The sequence below is a fragment of the Dendrobates tinctorius genome, unplaced genomic scaffold (genome assembly GCF_039654945.1).
Source record: "Dendrobates tinctorius isolate UK_male_01 unplaced genomic scaffold, ASM3965494v1 ptg000035l, whole genome shotgun sequence".
NCBI lineage: Eukaryota > Metazoa > Chordata > Amphibia > Anura > Dendrobatidae > Dendrobates > Dendrobates tinctorius.
Genome location: NW_027361703.1, coordinates 69114794 through 69130109, shown reverse-complemented (window position 1 = coordinate 69130109; position 15316 = coordinate 69114794). Strand labels below are relative to the sequence as shown.

At 44.4% G+C, this 15316-nt stretch overlaps 1 protein-coding gene across 2 annotated transcripts in view; it reads left to right on the top strand.

Annotated features, from left to right (window-relative positions):
• LHFPL3 (LHFPL tetraspan subfamily member 3) overlaps positions 1–15316 on the top strand; it is a 130278-nt gene that overhangs the window by 111919 nt on the left and 3043 nt on the right. The gene's annotated exons all lie outside the window — the stretch shown is intronic.

Below are 15316 nucleotides of genomic sequence, written 5' to 3'. Positions count from 1 at the left end.
ACTGCAGCTGGCACAAACACAGAGCAGTACTAGTACGGCGCAAAGGGGTTAAATATTAAATTTTGTTTGGATACTTACCATAATACAAGACATCACAGCGGTGCATTCTTTCCATTATATTGCATTAACTATTGATTTTTTAATATATTATGCCTTGATGTCTAACCATCTCAGTATTCATCATAGATATTCATTTATGTTTACATTTGTTGAATAAGAGAACACCATTGGAAATCAAAAGCAGGAAATCGCGAACGAGATGTACCCTATTCTGTAAACAATTAGGCAGTAAATGCCAAATTTACGTGACTCAGAGTCAAACACAAGCTTGCTTTTTTATTCAAATTGTGGATTCAGAGCAGAAAATTTATGGTCACATTTAGACAAATATATCGCAATTTCCTTGTTTTTGTCCATAAAGCATGTGGGGTTTTACAAAATTCGTGCCATGTCTTTTGTGTGCATTGATTTACAAAATTCCATATCATAATCCTCATGAAACACATGCAAAACATTTGCAGTTAAATGTTCTGCAGAAAAATGTTGCTATGTCTGACAGTAGCCTAATGCTATACATATGCCCAACAGTCGGACCAGCATCACCAAATCTCCTGTATACAGTATTTGCTTCTAGAGATGGGAGAATGGACTCACATGACTGTTCCATCAGTCAGGTCAGTAATCTGTGACTGCCGGATGGGAACTGACTCTTTTTTTCGATTAGCTGGGCTGGTGAGATGTCATCATCATGACATGACGCACTCGACGTTGGGCCAGTTGGGCTAATCCAAAGAAGAGCCAGGAATGTTGGGAGGTAAGGAGATTTGCAGGCCTCCTGTCCAGCAGTCACGGGTTACTTACCTGGCTGATGGACTGGAGTCCTGCAAAATGATTCTCCCATCTCTATTCGCTTCTATTCTTATTGAGTAAAAACTAAACACAGAGGGGCAAATTTACCGTCTAATGTTTAACAGGCTGCAAGTTTTGTTTTTAGTAAGCACTAGCCATTGTAGAATTTTGGACTTTAAGAAAGGGTTTGGTATCCTTTATATTTAGTAGTAAATGTATTCCCAAACTAATCCTAAAGTAGGGAAAGTTAGCTGCCTGTTTTGTTACAGTGATTGTTCCTGCGTCTTATTTACCCCGGTGATTTTCTGTTTTTGCGCCTTCATTATTTCCTCCTCCTTCCGAGAGCCAGACTTTTTATTTTTGCCAGACGAATTGTAGCTTTTAATGGCACCATTCATTTTGTTGTTTGATATACTGTAAAGCGGAAAAAAAAAATCCAAATGCAATGAAATTGCAAAAAAACCCACACAATTCCGCTATTTTTTTTATTTTGTTTTTTTTTGGGGGTGGGGTGGATATTCAGGGGGTGTGCGGTAATAATTATATAGTAATAATAACTTGTAAACATGATTCTTCAGTTATTTTGATTACAGCTATACCAAACTTGTATAGTTTTTCTTTCCTTTTTTCGGTGGTGGCAAAAAATTCAGAAATTCATTAAAAAAAATAAATGTTGGTTGTATTGCCACTTTTTGAGGCACAAAACATCTTCATTTGTCCATCACTAGGTATGCATGAGGCTAATATTTTATTGATACCATCTTTGGGGAAATACAATATTTCAATAGCTTCTTATTGCATTTTTTGTGAGTTGCGGAGACTGAAAAAACACAGTTTTGGCATTTTCATTTTGTTTCTCGTCAAGGCATTTACCGATCAAATTTATTGATGTTATATTTTAATATACCAGACTTTTACAGAGCCAGTGATAACCAAATATGTTTATTTTTTATATTTTATTTCCTTATATTTAATGAGGGGATGTAGGGGTGATTATAGTTTTTCTATTTTCAAAACTTTTTTTTTATTTGTTTTGTAATCCCCTTAGGGAACTTATGATTGTTTGATTGCTTGTATTATATACTTCTATCGCAGTTTTGCAGTATATAGTAAAAACACAGTCTCCTATGAACAGCAGCCACAGGCTGGTCATCATAGGAACACCATCATGGCAGGCACAGTGGTCTTCAGAAGACCCCCTACTTTCATAGCAACCCATTGGCACCCTGCAATCTCATCGTACGAGGGGGGGGGGGTCGGGAGGGGGATGGGTGAATGTAACACCACATCTCCTGGTTAACATGCTTTAGATGCGGATGTCCGAGATTGACAGTGATTAACAGCAGTGGGAAGAGCTCAGCTCCACACGCTGCTGTTAGAGGCAGATAATGGGGGTGTAACACAGCCATTATCTGCCGGGAAAGATACATGCTCAGTTACTCAGCTTGCATCAAACACAGGGATCCTAATATATGCTGTAGTAATATGTCGGGTCTATAATACAGCATTGCACCCAGTGTTTTATGCTCTTGGAGAAATGTCTTCTTGTCATCCTCCTTTCAGCTTCCCTCACTTTGCTCATTCTGATACTGAGGTCTCTCCATAAAAGCAAAAAGGCCCTATAATTATCAGTAGAACTGCACTGAATCATACTGCCCATAGTTAAAGTAATTTTTCTTTTTTTTAAATTGCAGGCTACAATAAATTTGAAAGATATATGAAGGCCAATTTGAATTTAACCCCTTAATGACAGCCAATACATCTTTTAACTGACCTGAGAGATAAGAGAATAGCTGCCTCATACAGGTGAAAGTCCAGCAGCTGTCGGCTGTACACTATAGCTGACAACTTGCTGCACCAGCCACGATCAATGTCTGCATCGTCCAAATCTGTTTAACCCCTTAGATGCTGCTGTCAATAGTGACTACTTCATATAAATGGTTAACAGAGTGTAGGAACTTCCTCTTTATCCCCATTGATGCCCTCAGATCATGATTGTGTTATCCTGATGTTTGTCATGGAAATGCACAACCAAATAGGGGCATTAGAGTCTGATGGCTGTTGTAACCTGTTCAGAAGTTAGCGGCATTTAGGTGGTAAAAATACACATTTTCATTTCTGTCATGTCACTTTGCATTAATTTCTGAAAATTACCTGTAGGGTTAATAAACTACCTGACTGCAGTTTTCAATATGTCAGGGGGTGCTGTTTTTAAAATGGTATAACTTTTGGGGGTTTCCCAATATATGGGATCCCCAAAGTCACTTCAAACCTATATAGGTCCATAAAAAAATAAATTTTGTAAATTTCCTTGAAAATACGAAAAATTAATGCTACATTTTTAAACCTCCTAAAATGCTAACAAAATAAAAGAACATTTTACAAATGATGCAGATGTAAGGCAGACATGTGGGAAATATAATTTATTAATGTTTCGCTGTGGTATGACTATCTGAATTAATGGGATAATCATTCAAAGTTTGAAAATTACTATTTTTAAAAAAAAAATTCAAATTTCTGATTTTGTTTTATAAATAAACACAAAATATATCGACCTAAATTTACCATTATCATAAAGTATAATGTGTCACGAAAAAAACAATCTCAAAATCACTGGGATTTGTTGAAGCGTTCTGTCACGTCGCCGTCGGACTCGGGGCTGGTGTTCCTGCCTCGGCCACTGGGAGGCACCGGGCTGTCATGTCGCCGTCGGACTCGAGGGCTGGTGTTCCTGCCTCGGCCACAGGGAGGCGCCGGACTGTCACGTTGCCGTCGGACTCGGGGGCTGGTGCTCCTTCCTTGGCCGCTGGGAGGCGCCGGACTCCTTCGACTGGTGGTGCCGGCGATAGGAGGGCTATGTCCTCATGTGGTCCCGCTCCTTTAACGCATGCCTCTGTCGTTGGGCATCACCGTGTTTCTCCTGTGGGTGATGGTGGTGACAGAGAAGGGGCCCCTGCGCAGGCGTCTGGTGGGCGCAAGCTTCGCTCTTCTGTCAGAGGTGAAGGGGTTGGTGCATCGCCATCTGGCCTGGTTCTGGGGGCGGTCCAGATTAGGTCATCAAGCTGTGAGCCTGTGAGGGATAGCTGTATCCTTCAAATACTTTGGAGCCTGTCCTGCAGGCCGCCAGAGATAGTCTTGGTTTCCCCAGTGATCTAGTGTTTAAGGGAATCTGTCACCTACCCTTTGGCGGGCGATGAAAACGAGGTCGGTCCGGTCCGATGGGCGGTGTTCCCGATGTGTGCCGCCTCCCCATCCTTGCCCGCCGTCCGGAGGTTATTGCTGAATTGGAGTAGGTGTACGCCATTTTTTGCGCGTGCGCTAAGCATTCGTAGCTAGCGCACACACAGTATGCTTTGCCCAACTGCGGGCAAAGCCAGACTGCGCATGCGCCGGTTAACTAAGCCCCGGAAGTATTTTGCTGTTATCTGGGGCTTAGTTAACCGGCGCATGCGCAGTCCGGCTTTTCGGCTTTGCCTGCAGTTGGGCAAAGCATACTGCGCGTGCGCTAGCTATGAATGCTTAGCGCACGTGCAAAAAATGGCGTACACCTACTCCAATTCAGCAATAACCTGCGGACGGCGGGCAAGGATGGGGAGGCGGCACACATCGGGAACACTGCCCATCGGACCGGACCGATCTCGTTTTCATCGCCCGCCAAAGGTAGGTGAACAGATTCCCTTTAATTGCTACTTTTGAGTCTGACCTTTGCCTGGATTTCTGACTCTGCTACAGCCTGCCGATTTTGTACCTCTGCTGCTCTCCCGTTTTTTTGACTCTGACCTTAGCCTGGATTTTTACTCTGCTACAGCCTGCCGATTTTGTACCTCTGCTGCTCGCCCGGTTTTTGACTCTGACCTTTGCCTGGATTTTGACTCTGCTACTGCCTGCCGATTTTTGTACCTCTGCTGCTCGCCCGGTTTCTGACTTTTGATTCCTGACTACGCTTTCGGTCCCGGTTTTTAGTCTCCTTCTGGCGACCGTCTGGCTCCGGTCCACTGCTCTCATAGGCAGCTACCTCTTGGGCTCAGCTGTAATTCCAGATCCCCGTATGGGGGTAAAGGGTCTCAGGGTGCTGTCTTACGTGCAGCTCAGACTCGCAACTGACGGACGTCACATTATCTCTGGCCCAAAATCGTTTTTGTATATATCCAGGATATATACAAAGGCATTACCTTACTTTTCCCTGAATTTTTTTTTCTCCTGCTTCTCTTTCTCTGAGCTGATTCTGTGGCTAAAGAACCTGTTACCTGCTTCATTGCTCAGCCTGTGGAGGATCACTCCTATCATCTTGCACTAACATGCTGCACAAACCACAGTCTAGAGACCTCTGGGAAAACGCTGGACGTCAGAAGTCTTAACTCCCGGGACGACAGCACCTGGGTAGATCTGGTCATGCCTGCCCAGGTGCCCAGGTATTGCCCGCTAATACGGCCAAAATCCTTTTACCTATTTCTTTGTCCTACCTTAAGAAATCTGTGTGTTTGGAGGCTTATGTAGATAGTGGTTCAGAAGGGAACTTCATAGATTTCCTGGTAGCAAGGAATCTTGGCGTACCACTGCTAAGGCTTAATGCCCCCATTAAAACCACTGCAATTAATGGCACGTCTATCATCCGGGGTGGAGTGGAGTTTGTCACTGAGGAAGTATCAATGTCAGTGGGATTATTACATGCTGAACATGTGTCATTTTTGTTATCAATAATTTATCATCCGCAGTTGTTCTGGGTATGCCATGGTTACGCAAACATAATCCAGTCATAGACTGGCACTTGGTTGATATCGTGCGCTGGAGCCCAGAGTGTCAGGACAACTGTATATCGCTATCAGTGAACCAAGTTAAAGTCAAGCCTCCCTTTGTACCTTATGTATTCAGGAATTATGAGGATGTTTTTTCTATATTAGAATCAGAGAAACTACCCCCTCAAAGAGAATACGATTGAACCATAGACTTGATATCGAAATCTCGCCTCCCCAAGGGGAGAATATTTAATCTCTCTGGTCCAGAGCGTCAGGCCATGAAAGACTACATAGCAGACAGTTTACGAAAAGGGTTTATTAGACCATCCACCTCACCAGTTGGGGCCGGGTTCTTTTTTGTGGAAAAGAAAGATGGTGGTCTCAGTACTTGCATTGATTAGCGTGAGTTAAATGCAATCACTGTGAAAAACCAGTATCCGCTTCCACTCATACCTGATCTTTTTAATCAGCTGTTGGGAGCTAGTTTGTTTACTGAGCTTGACCTCCGAGGAGCATATAATCTTGTTCGTATAAGAAAGGGAGATGAGTGGAAATCCGCATTTAACACACCCCTCGGCCACTTTGTGTACCTCGTAATGCCATTCTGGCTCAGTAATGCACCTGCAGTGTGTCAGAATTTGTGAACGATATCTTCAGAGACATCTGTGGGTTATATGTAGTTGTTTATTTGGATGACATCCTGATTTATTCTGCTGACCTTATGACGCAAGTCCAACATGTCTGTTCTGTCCTCCAGAGACTTAGAGAGCATTATTTATACGCCAAACTAGAGGAATGTGTTTTCATGGCTGAGGAGGTACAGTTTCTGGGATACATTGTGTCAGCTAAAGGGTTTCGCAAGATCCAACCCATTAAGGAATGGGTACAACCCAAGTCTCTAAAGGCGCTGCAGCGATTTCTAGGTTTCACCAACTACTATCGTAAATTCATTAAAGGTTTTTCTGAGATAGCCAAACCACTCACTGATTTGACTCAGAAAGGGGCGGATGTGGTTAACTGGAAGCCTGAAGCACTTCATGCATTTTCTGTATTAAAGGAATGTTTCTCCTCTAACCCGATATTGGTTCAGCCTGATCTGGACCGCCCCTTTATTGTAGAGGCAGATGCCTCTGAAGTTGGAGTAGGAGCAGTGCTATCGCAAGGCACTGCATCCCTCAAATTCGTCCATGTGTGCCTTATTTTCCCGAAAATTCTCTTCCACCGAGAGGAATTATGATATAGGTAATCGGGAATTACTGGCAAACAAATGGGCCTTCGAGGAATGGCGCCACTTCCTAGAAGGTGCCAAACATAAGATCTCCGTAATTACTGACCACAAGAACCTGACCTACTTGGAGTCAGCAAAAAGACTGAATCCTAGACAGGCAAGGTGGGCCTTGTTCTTCTCTAGATTTGATTTTGTGATCACTTTCCAACCAGGTACTAAGAATGTAAGGGCTGATGCCCTTTCTCGGAAGTTTTAGCCCCTCACAGGTTGAGGACTCTGAACCGACTCCAATATTAGCTAAGGGGATTGTTATTTTGGCTGTATCTTTGGATCTTCTGGAAGAAATCCATTGATCCCCAGAACAAGCCCCTGACACTACTCCTCCCCAAAAATTATTTGTCCCGGCCTCAGTCCGCCTTCAAGTTCTGAAGAAATCACATGATTCTGTCCTTGCAGGGCATCCAGGTATCAATAACACCATCAGACTTGTAACCAGGAATTTTTGGTGGCCAACTATAGTAAAGGACTGTAAGGACTATGTACTGGCTTGTGAAACCTGTGCTCGCGCTAAGTGTCCCCATAATCGCCCTGCCGGGTGGCTCCAGTCCTTGCCTACCCCTGAGGGTCCTTGGACTCATATCTCCATGGACTTTATTACTGACTTACCGCTCTCAGAAGGGAAGACGTGTATCTGGGTGGTGGTGGATAGATTCAGCAAGCAGTGTCACTTTGTTCCTCTGTTTGGATTGCCTAATTCCGAGACCCTGAGCAAACTGTTCATTTCTCATGTTGTACGACTGCATGGTGCTCCTGTGAATATTGTGTCCGACAGGGGTACCCAGTTTGTTTCGAAATTTTGGAGGGCATTCTGTAAACGGATTGGAATTGAATTGTACTTCTCCTCTGCCTATCACCCTGAAACCAATGGTCAAACGGAGCGCACCAACCAAGCTCTTGAGCAGTATTTCCATTGTTATGTCACTGAGCATCAGTCAGATTGGGTGGAACACCTGCCGTTAGCAGATTATTCATGATTATTGTTCTTGTTTTTTATTATGTACACCCCTTTTCACATGTAAAGCGCCATAGAATATATGGCACTATAATAAATAAAGAATAATAATACACTGTACACGAGAAGAATGCTGACAATCAGTATTGGTGGAGGGTAATGGATGTCCAAGACACCAGACGTTCTCCTCAAAAATTCCTTTATGGGAAAATCCCCCACAGTATGAGCTAATCTTTGTTAGCACCTCTCCTCTTTGTATAATAAAGACTATGGTATCCAATTTCCCTAATAGCAATATAGAGAAAAGTGAATTGTTGAGTATTGGGCAAAATTTACCATATCATGAAGAAAAAACATCCTTATGACGTGTTGTTTTTTTTTTTTAAATATATCTTAATATTACAATATACTTTCTGTCTGTCCTAACACATTATTTACAGCAAATTTGCACATTTAAAGAACTTAGAATTCCAAAAAATAGTAGCTCTGCTCTAAAGGAATAACCATATTAGATTATAAAATGTGTAAAAGAGTCGAAGTGTATATTGCTGTCTAAGTCTTGCCTTCCTTGGCCTCACAGAAACCTGGCTGACACCCTCTGACACCGCCTCCTCTGCTGCGCTGTGTTACGGCGGCCTCCACTTCACCCACACTCCTCGCCCCGGCAACAGACATGGTGGAGGAATGGGTCTTCTCCTTTCTTCCAACTGCACCTTTAACCCAGTTCCACCCATTCCCTCCCCTCTTTTGAAGTCCACTCTGTCCGCATCTACTCTCCCTCCAATCTCCAAGTGGCCGTCATTTACTGACCTCCAGCCCCGACCACTGCCTTCACTGACCAATTCTCAACCTGGCTTCTTCACTTTCTTTCAACTGACAGCTGGGCAGCATGGTGGCTCAGTGGATAGCACTGCAGCCTTGCAGCGCTGGAGTCCTGGGTTCAAATCCCACTAAGGACAACATCTGCAAGGAGTTTGTATGTTCTCCCAGTGTTTGCGTGGGTTTCCTCCAGGCCTGACCACTGCCTTCATTGACCAATTCTCTATCTGGCTTCTTCACTTTCTTTCAACCGACAGCTGGGCAGCACGGTGGCTCAGTGGATAGCACTGCAGCGCTGGAGTCCTGGGTTCGAATCCCACTAAGGACAATATCTGCAAGGAGTTTGTATGTTCTTCCCCGTGTTTGCATGGGTTTCCTCCCACATTCCAAAGACATACTGATAGGAAATTTAGATTGTGAGCCCCATCGGGGACAGTGATGATAATGTGTGCAAACTGTAAAGCGCTGTGGAATATGTTAGTGCTATATAAAGATTATTATTATTATAACTGACATCCCCAATATCATCATGGGTGACTTTAACATCCCCACTGATACCCTTCAGTCAGCAGCCTCCAAACTCCTGTCCACTTACTCAGTGGTCCTCCTCAGCCACCCACACAGACGGACACCTCTTCACCCACCTCTGCTCTTCACCTCCCCTCTCCCTCTAGCCAACCACCACTTTCTCATCCCTGTCCTCCTCTCCTGTCACCCATGTCCAGCAACATGTGCACCCCCGCAGAAACCTTGCACACCTTGCCACCCACATGCTCTCTGACTATTTTCTACAACTGACATCCATAACCTCACTCCACGACACAGACAGTGCCACTGCTTTCTTCAATGCCACTCTCGCATCAGCTATTGACACGGTCACCTCTCTCGTTCATGGCAGAATGTGACGTACCAACCCTGGCACAGTAACAACACTAAAAAGCTCTGGCAAGTGTCCAGGATTGCAGAGCGGCGTTGGAAGAAAACAAATTCTCAAGATGACTTCACTGCATTCAAACAGGCAACACTCGCTTTCAAATCTGCCCTCACCTCTGCTAAACAGGCCTACTTCACAACCCTCGTATCTTCCCTATCCTACAACCCCAAACAGTTATTCAAAACTTTTAACTCCCTCTCTGCCCACCACTGCCTCCTCCTACCTCTGCTGAGGACTTTGCCACACACTAAAAAAATAAGATTGACCAAACAAGGCAAGTCTTCATTGTTCAACCACAACAACCCCTTTGCATAGCAGATCAATGCCCAAACCCTATAACCTCCCACTCCAACATCACTGAAGGGGAGCTTAATTGTCTCCTCACCAAATCGCACCTCATAACCTGTGCACTCGACCCCATCCCACCTCCTCCCCAACCTCACCACCACACTTATCCCATCCCTAACCCACCTCTTCAACCTATCACTAACTCCCGGTACCTTCCCTTCTGCTTTCAAACTTGCCACAATCACGCCTATCCTTAAAAAGCCAACCCTCGACCCAACCACTATGTCCAGCTATCGCCCAATATCGCTGCTCCCATTCGCTTCCAAACTCCTGGAGCTGCACGTCCACGCTGAACTTTCCTCCCACCTCTCATCTTACTTGCTCTTTGACAATCTACAATCTGGTTTCCGCCCCCCATCACTCCACTGAGACAGCCCTGATCAAAATTACTAACGACCTACTTACAGCCAAACCAAACAGACAATATTCTATACTCCTGCTTCTAGACCTGTCCTCTGCTTTCAACACAGTTAACCACTGCCTCCTACTACAGATCCTCTCCTCCATTGGCCTCATACCTTTCCAACCGCACATTCAGCGTCTCCCACTCCTACACTACCTTCTCATCCCACCCTCTCTCTGTTGGAGTCCCCCAGGGCCCTGTTCTAGGACCCTTACTCATCTCAATCTATCCACGTGGCCTGGGGCAACTCATAAAGTCCCACGGATTCCAGTACCACCTTTATGCTGATGACACTCAAATCTACCTCTCTGGCCCAGATGTCACCTCTCTGCTGTCCAGAATCCCGGAGTGTCTATCAGCCATATATTCCTTCTCTCGCTTCCTCAAGCTCAATGTGGACAAATCTGAACTCATCATCTTTCCTCTATCTCACAGATCTTCCTTACCTGACCTACTGTATCTATCACAATTAACGATATCACGCTTTCCCCCCGTACCGGAAGTCCGCTGCCTCGGAGTAACCTTCGACTCTGCCCTGTCCTTCAAACCGCACATCCAAGCTGTTTCTACCTCCTGTCACCTCCAGCTCAAAAATATTTCCAGAATCCGTCCTTTCCTCCACCCTCAATCTACTAAAATGCTTGTGCATGCCCTCATCTCCCGCCTCGACTACTGCAACATCCTTTTCTGTGGCCTCCCTGCTAACACCCTCGCACCTCTCCAGTCCATCCTTAACTCTACTGCCCGAATAATTCATCACTTTCCTCACTACTCCTCCGCTTCTCCCCTCTGCAAATCTCTTCACTGGCTCCCATTCCCTCAGCGTATCCAGTTCAAATTACTAATACTGTGAAAAGTGAGGATGAATGAACTCATGGAGATCAACATCCAACACTGCGGAGACACCAACACATGTTTCTCAATGCAGTGATTCTATAGCAGTGCCCCCATCCCTTAGGGGAAATATGTAAAAACATGCAAAACACAAGCTGCAGAGACACCATCACGTTTCTCAACGCAAGCAATGACTAGCCAGGTCTTTCCACGGGAAGGGCACTCTCCAATGAAGGAAACCACTCATGCCAAAACATGATATCCATCCACAGACAGCTGTTTTGGGGTATTGCCCCTCATCAGTGTGAAGTAGGAAACTGGCCAGTAGGAGCAAAGAAAACCCACCTCTTCAAGAAAGCCTACAGCCTGCAATAACCCCGCTACCTCCTTCTCTCTCACCACTACCGGTGATATCACCTCAACCCACACCGGAACTGCTGCAACCCACCAACCTACTCTCTCCTTCCCCACCATCCTGTAGCATGTAATCCTGAAATGGCAGGGTCCTCTCTCCCCTCTGTATCAGTCTGTCATTGTTAGTTTGTTTACTGTAAGTGATATCTGTAATTTGTATGTAACCCCTTCTCATGTACAGCACCATGGAATCAATGGTGCTATATAAATAAATAATAATAACAATAATCACATAGATCATAACAGATACCAAGAGGAATGAGGGCCCTGCACGCAAGCTTACAATCTATGAGGAAAAAAAGTAGACTCGAAAGGTGGGTGGTAACAATTGCCCTGATTGTTTGGACCAGCCATAAAGCTAAGTGTGTAAGAGTACACACTCAGAGAGCTAATAGAAGCATAAAGCATGTGGGAACATGATGCGGGGAACCTGGTTATGGTAAAACTTTTGACTGTACCACACAGGGATAGTTAGGTTAATGTGTGCTGAGGCCTACAATTTTTTGAGATTGTAGGTCAGTCTGAATAAATGCGTTTTCAGGGCACGCTTAACATTGTAGGGATTGGGGACAAATCGTATTGACCTGGGAAGTGCATTCCAAAGAATTGGCGCAGCACGTGTATAGTCTTGGAGACGGGAGTGGGAGATTCTGATTATTGAGGATTCTAACCTCAGGTCATCAGCAGAACAGAGGGCGCGGGTAGGGTGGTGGTAGACTGAGATGAGGGAGATGTAGGGTGGTGCTGAGCCATGGAGTGCTTTGTGGGTGAGGGCAATAAGTTTGCACTGGATTCTGGCGTGGATGGGTAGCCAGAGTAATGACTGGCACAAGGTAGAGGCATCGGTGTAACGATTGGTGAGGAATATGATCATGGCTGCAGCATTCAAGACAGATTGGAGGGGGGAGAGTTTGGTAAGAGGGAGACCGATTAGAAGAGATTTACAATAGTCTAGACGAGAATGAATAAGAGAAACAGTAAGCGTTTTTGCGGAATCAAAAGTAAGAAAAGGTCGAATTCTAGAAATGTTTTTGAGGTGCAGATAACAAGAGCGAGCCAGTGATCGGATGTGGGGGGTCAATGAAAGTTCAGAGTCAAGTATGACACCAAGATAGATTAGTGTATTTGCATATTATTATGACTTGATTAAGGACTGAAAACATGTTTACCTTCTAATTAACAACAAAAATATTAGCCTGATACCCATGGTCATGGCTAAAGGCCCCGTCTCACATAGCGAGGTCGCTAGCGAGATCGCTAATGCGTCACCGATTTTGTGACGCAATAGCGATCTCGCCGTGATCTCGCTACATGTGACATGCAGCAGCGACCGGCCCCCCTGCTGAATATCGCTGATCATGCAGGAATGTCCTGGGCCATTTCTTCGGCGTCGGCGTCCCGCTGGCCAGCGCGCATCGCTGTGTTTGATCGCTGGATCGTTGCTGTGTCGCTGAAGAGATCTGCCTGTTTGGCAGCTTACTAGCGATCATTTAGCTACACACCAGCGATCCCTACCAGGTCGCATCGTTTTCGGGATCGCTGATGCGTTGTTAAATGAAACGGGACCCTTACTTATTAGAGAAGGTTCCAGCTGCAGTATATTATTTATTATTATTTATATAGCACCATTGATTCCATGGTGCTGTACATGAGAAGGGGTTACATACAAATTACTGATATCACTTACAGTAAACAAACTAACAATGACAGACTGATACAGAGGGGAGAGGACCCTGCCCTTTCGGGCTTATATTCTACAGTATGGTGGGGAAGGAGACAGTAGGTTGCAGCAGTTCCAGTGTTGGTTGAGGCGATACCTCCGGTAGTGGTGAGGAGGTAGTGGGGTCATTGCAGGCTGTAAGCTTTCTTGAAGAGGTGGGTTTTCAGGTTCCATCTGAAGGATTCGAATGTGGTTGATAGCCGGACATGTTGGGGCAAAGAATTCCAGAGGATGGGGGATATTCGGGAGACGTCTTGGAGGCGGTTGGGTGAGGAGCGAATAAGTGTGGAGGAGAGAAGGAGGTCTTGGAAGGACCAGAGATTACGTGAGGGAAGGTATCGGGAGATTAGTTCAGAGACATATGGGGGAGACAGGTTATAGATGGCCTTGTAGGTCAGTATTAGTAATTTGAACTGGATACGCTGAGGGAATGGGAGCCAGTGAAGAGATTTGCAGAGGGGAGAAGCGAAGTAGTAGCGAGGAGAGATGAATTAGTCGGGCGGCAGAGTTAAGGATGGACTGGAGAGGTGCGAGGGTGTTAGCAGGGAGACCACAGAAAAGGATGTTGCAGTAGTCGAGGCGGGAGATGATGAGGGCATGCACAAGCATTTTAGTAGATTGAGGGTTGAGGAAAGGACGGATTCTGGAAATATTTTTGAGCTGGAGGCGACAGGAGGTAGAAAGAGCTTGGATGTTCGGTTTGAAGGACAGGGCAGAGTCAAAGGTTACTCCGTGGCAGCGGTTATGCTGTAATGTCTATCGTCTGTACAATTCCCCTCTGAAATGTAAAGTGCTGCGGAATATGTCGGCGCTATAGAAATAAAATTTATTATTATTATGTGTTTAAATCTACCATGTTTTTAATTCTACTTTTACGTGGTAATTTATTATCTATGGGGATATATGCATCAGTGACAAGTATGGATGTATAATTGCACTGCAATTTATGAACTTGTTCAAAACATATTTGGAATAATAAATGTATGATACCTATATATGAGACAAGCCATCTAGACATTTTTTAAGCCTGACATACTTAACCATAATGGACCGTGAATTCCCCTGAGAGAAGGAGACCATATAAGTCAATTGTATACAACAGAGGCATAGCTAGTGGTTCACATTTGAATGGGCCCCCAACTCTGTTTTCTTCACTTGATATGGCTGGAGAAAGGCCGTATTGACTATTTTTTGCATACTGTAACCAATAAAGGAATTTTTGAGAACATCTGGTGCCTTGGACATCCATTAATTACCACAGGTTATTGACAACACAATGGAGTTTTCCACTGAGATAGCACTGACTATGGAATGGGGCACGGGATTCTGCAATTATGAACAGTAAGTTTTGGTGGCGGGGTTGGACTACATGACAGCAGATTTGCTAGTCCCCTAGTGACAATCTTCTGCTGATAAAACAATTATTTTTTAAAAAACTACAGTAAGCAGCTCAGTAAGTTACACATCGCTTGAATCAGGGTCTCTGTCCCTACATTATGCTGTTCTTAAATAAGGTTTAAAAAAAAAAACCTGGTGACAGATTCCTTTGAAAACGAATCTGTGAGTAGGATCAACCCTTCTAAGCAGTCTATATGGGCATGTAAGTCATAGGGGGAGTTAGAAGTGTGAGATATGTAGAGCAAGAAAGAAGACTGTCACTCATTATATATCTCACACTTTCATTCAAAATAATCTCCGGAGGCAAAATCTCAGGGAGATCTATATCCGGCCCATAGATCTTATCAGCTCATTTACAGATTAAGAGAAAGGTGGATTTTTCTGGAGCAATACATCGGATTACAGATATTAAGAGGTCATTTTATTCAGCTTTCTATGACCTACATGCCCATATAGACAGCTTAGGTGGGTTGATCATAGTGACAGATTCCCTTTAGATATCAAATATGAATCATGAGATGGATGGCTAATCCATGACAAACAAAATAAGAATTCTTTCTTTCTACATTACCTATGTGTAACATATTTTATCTTGATGGCTAATACCATCCACCATTTATT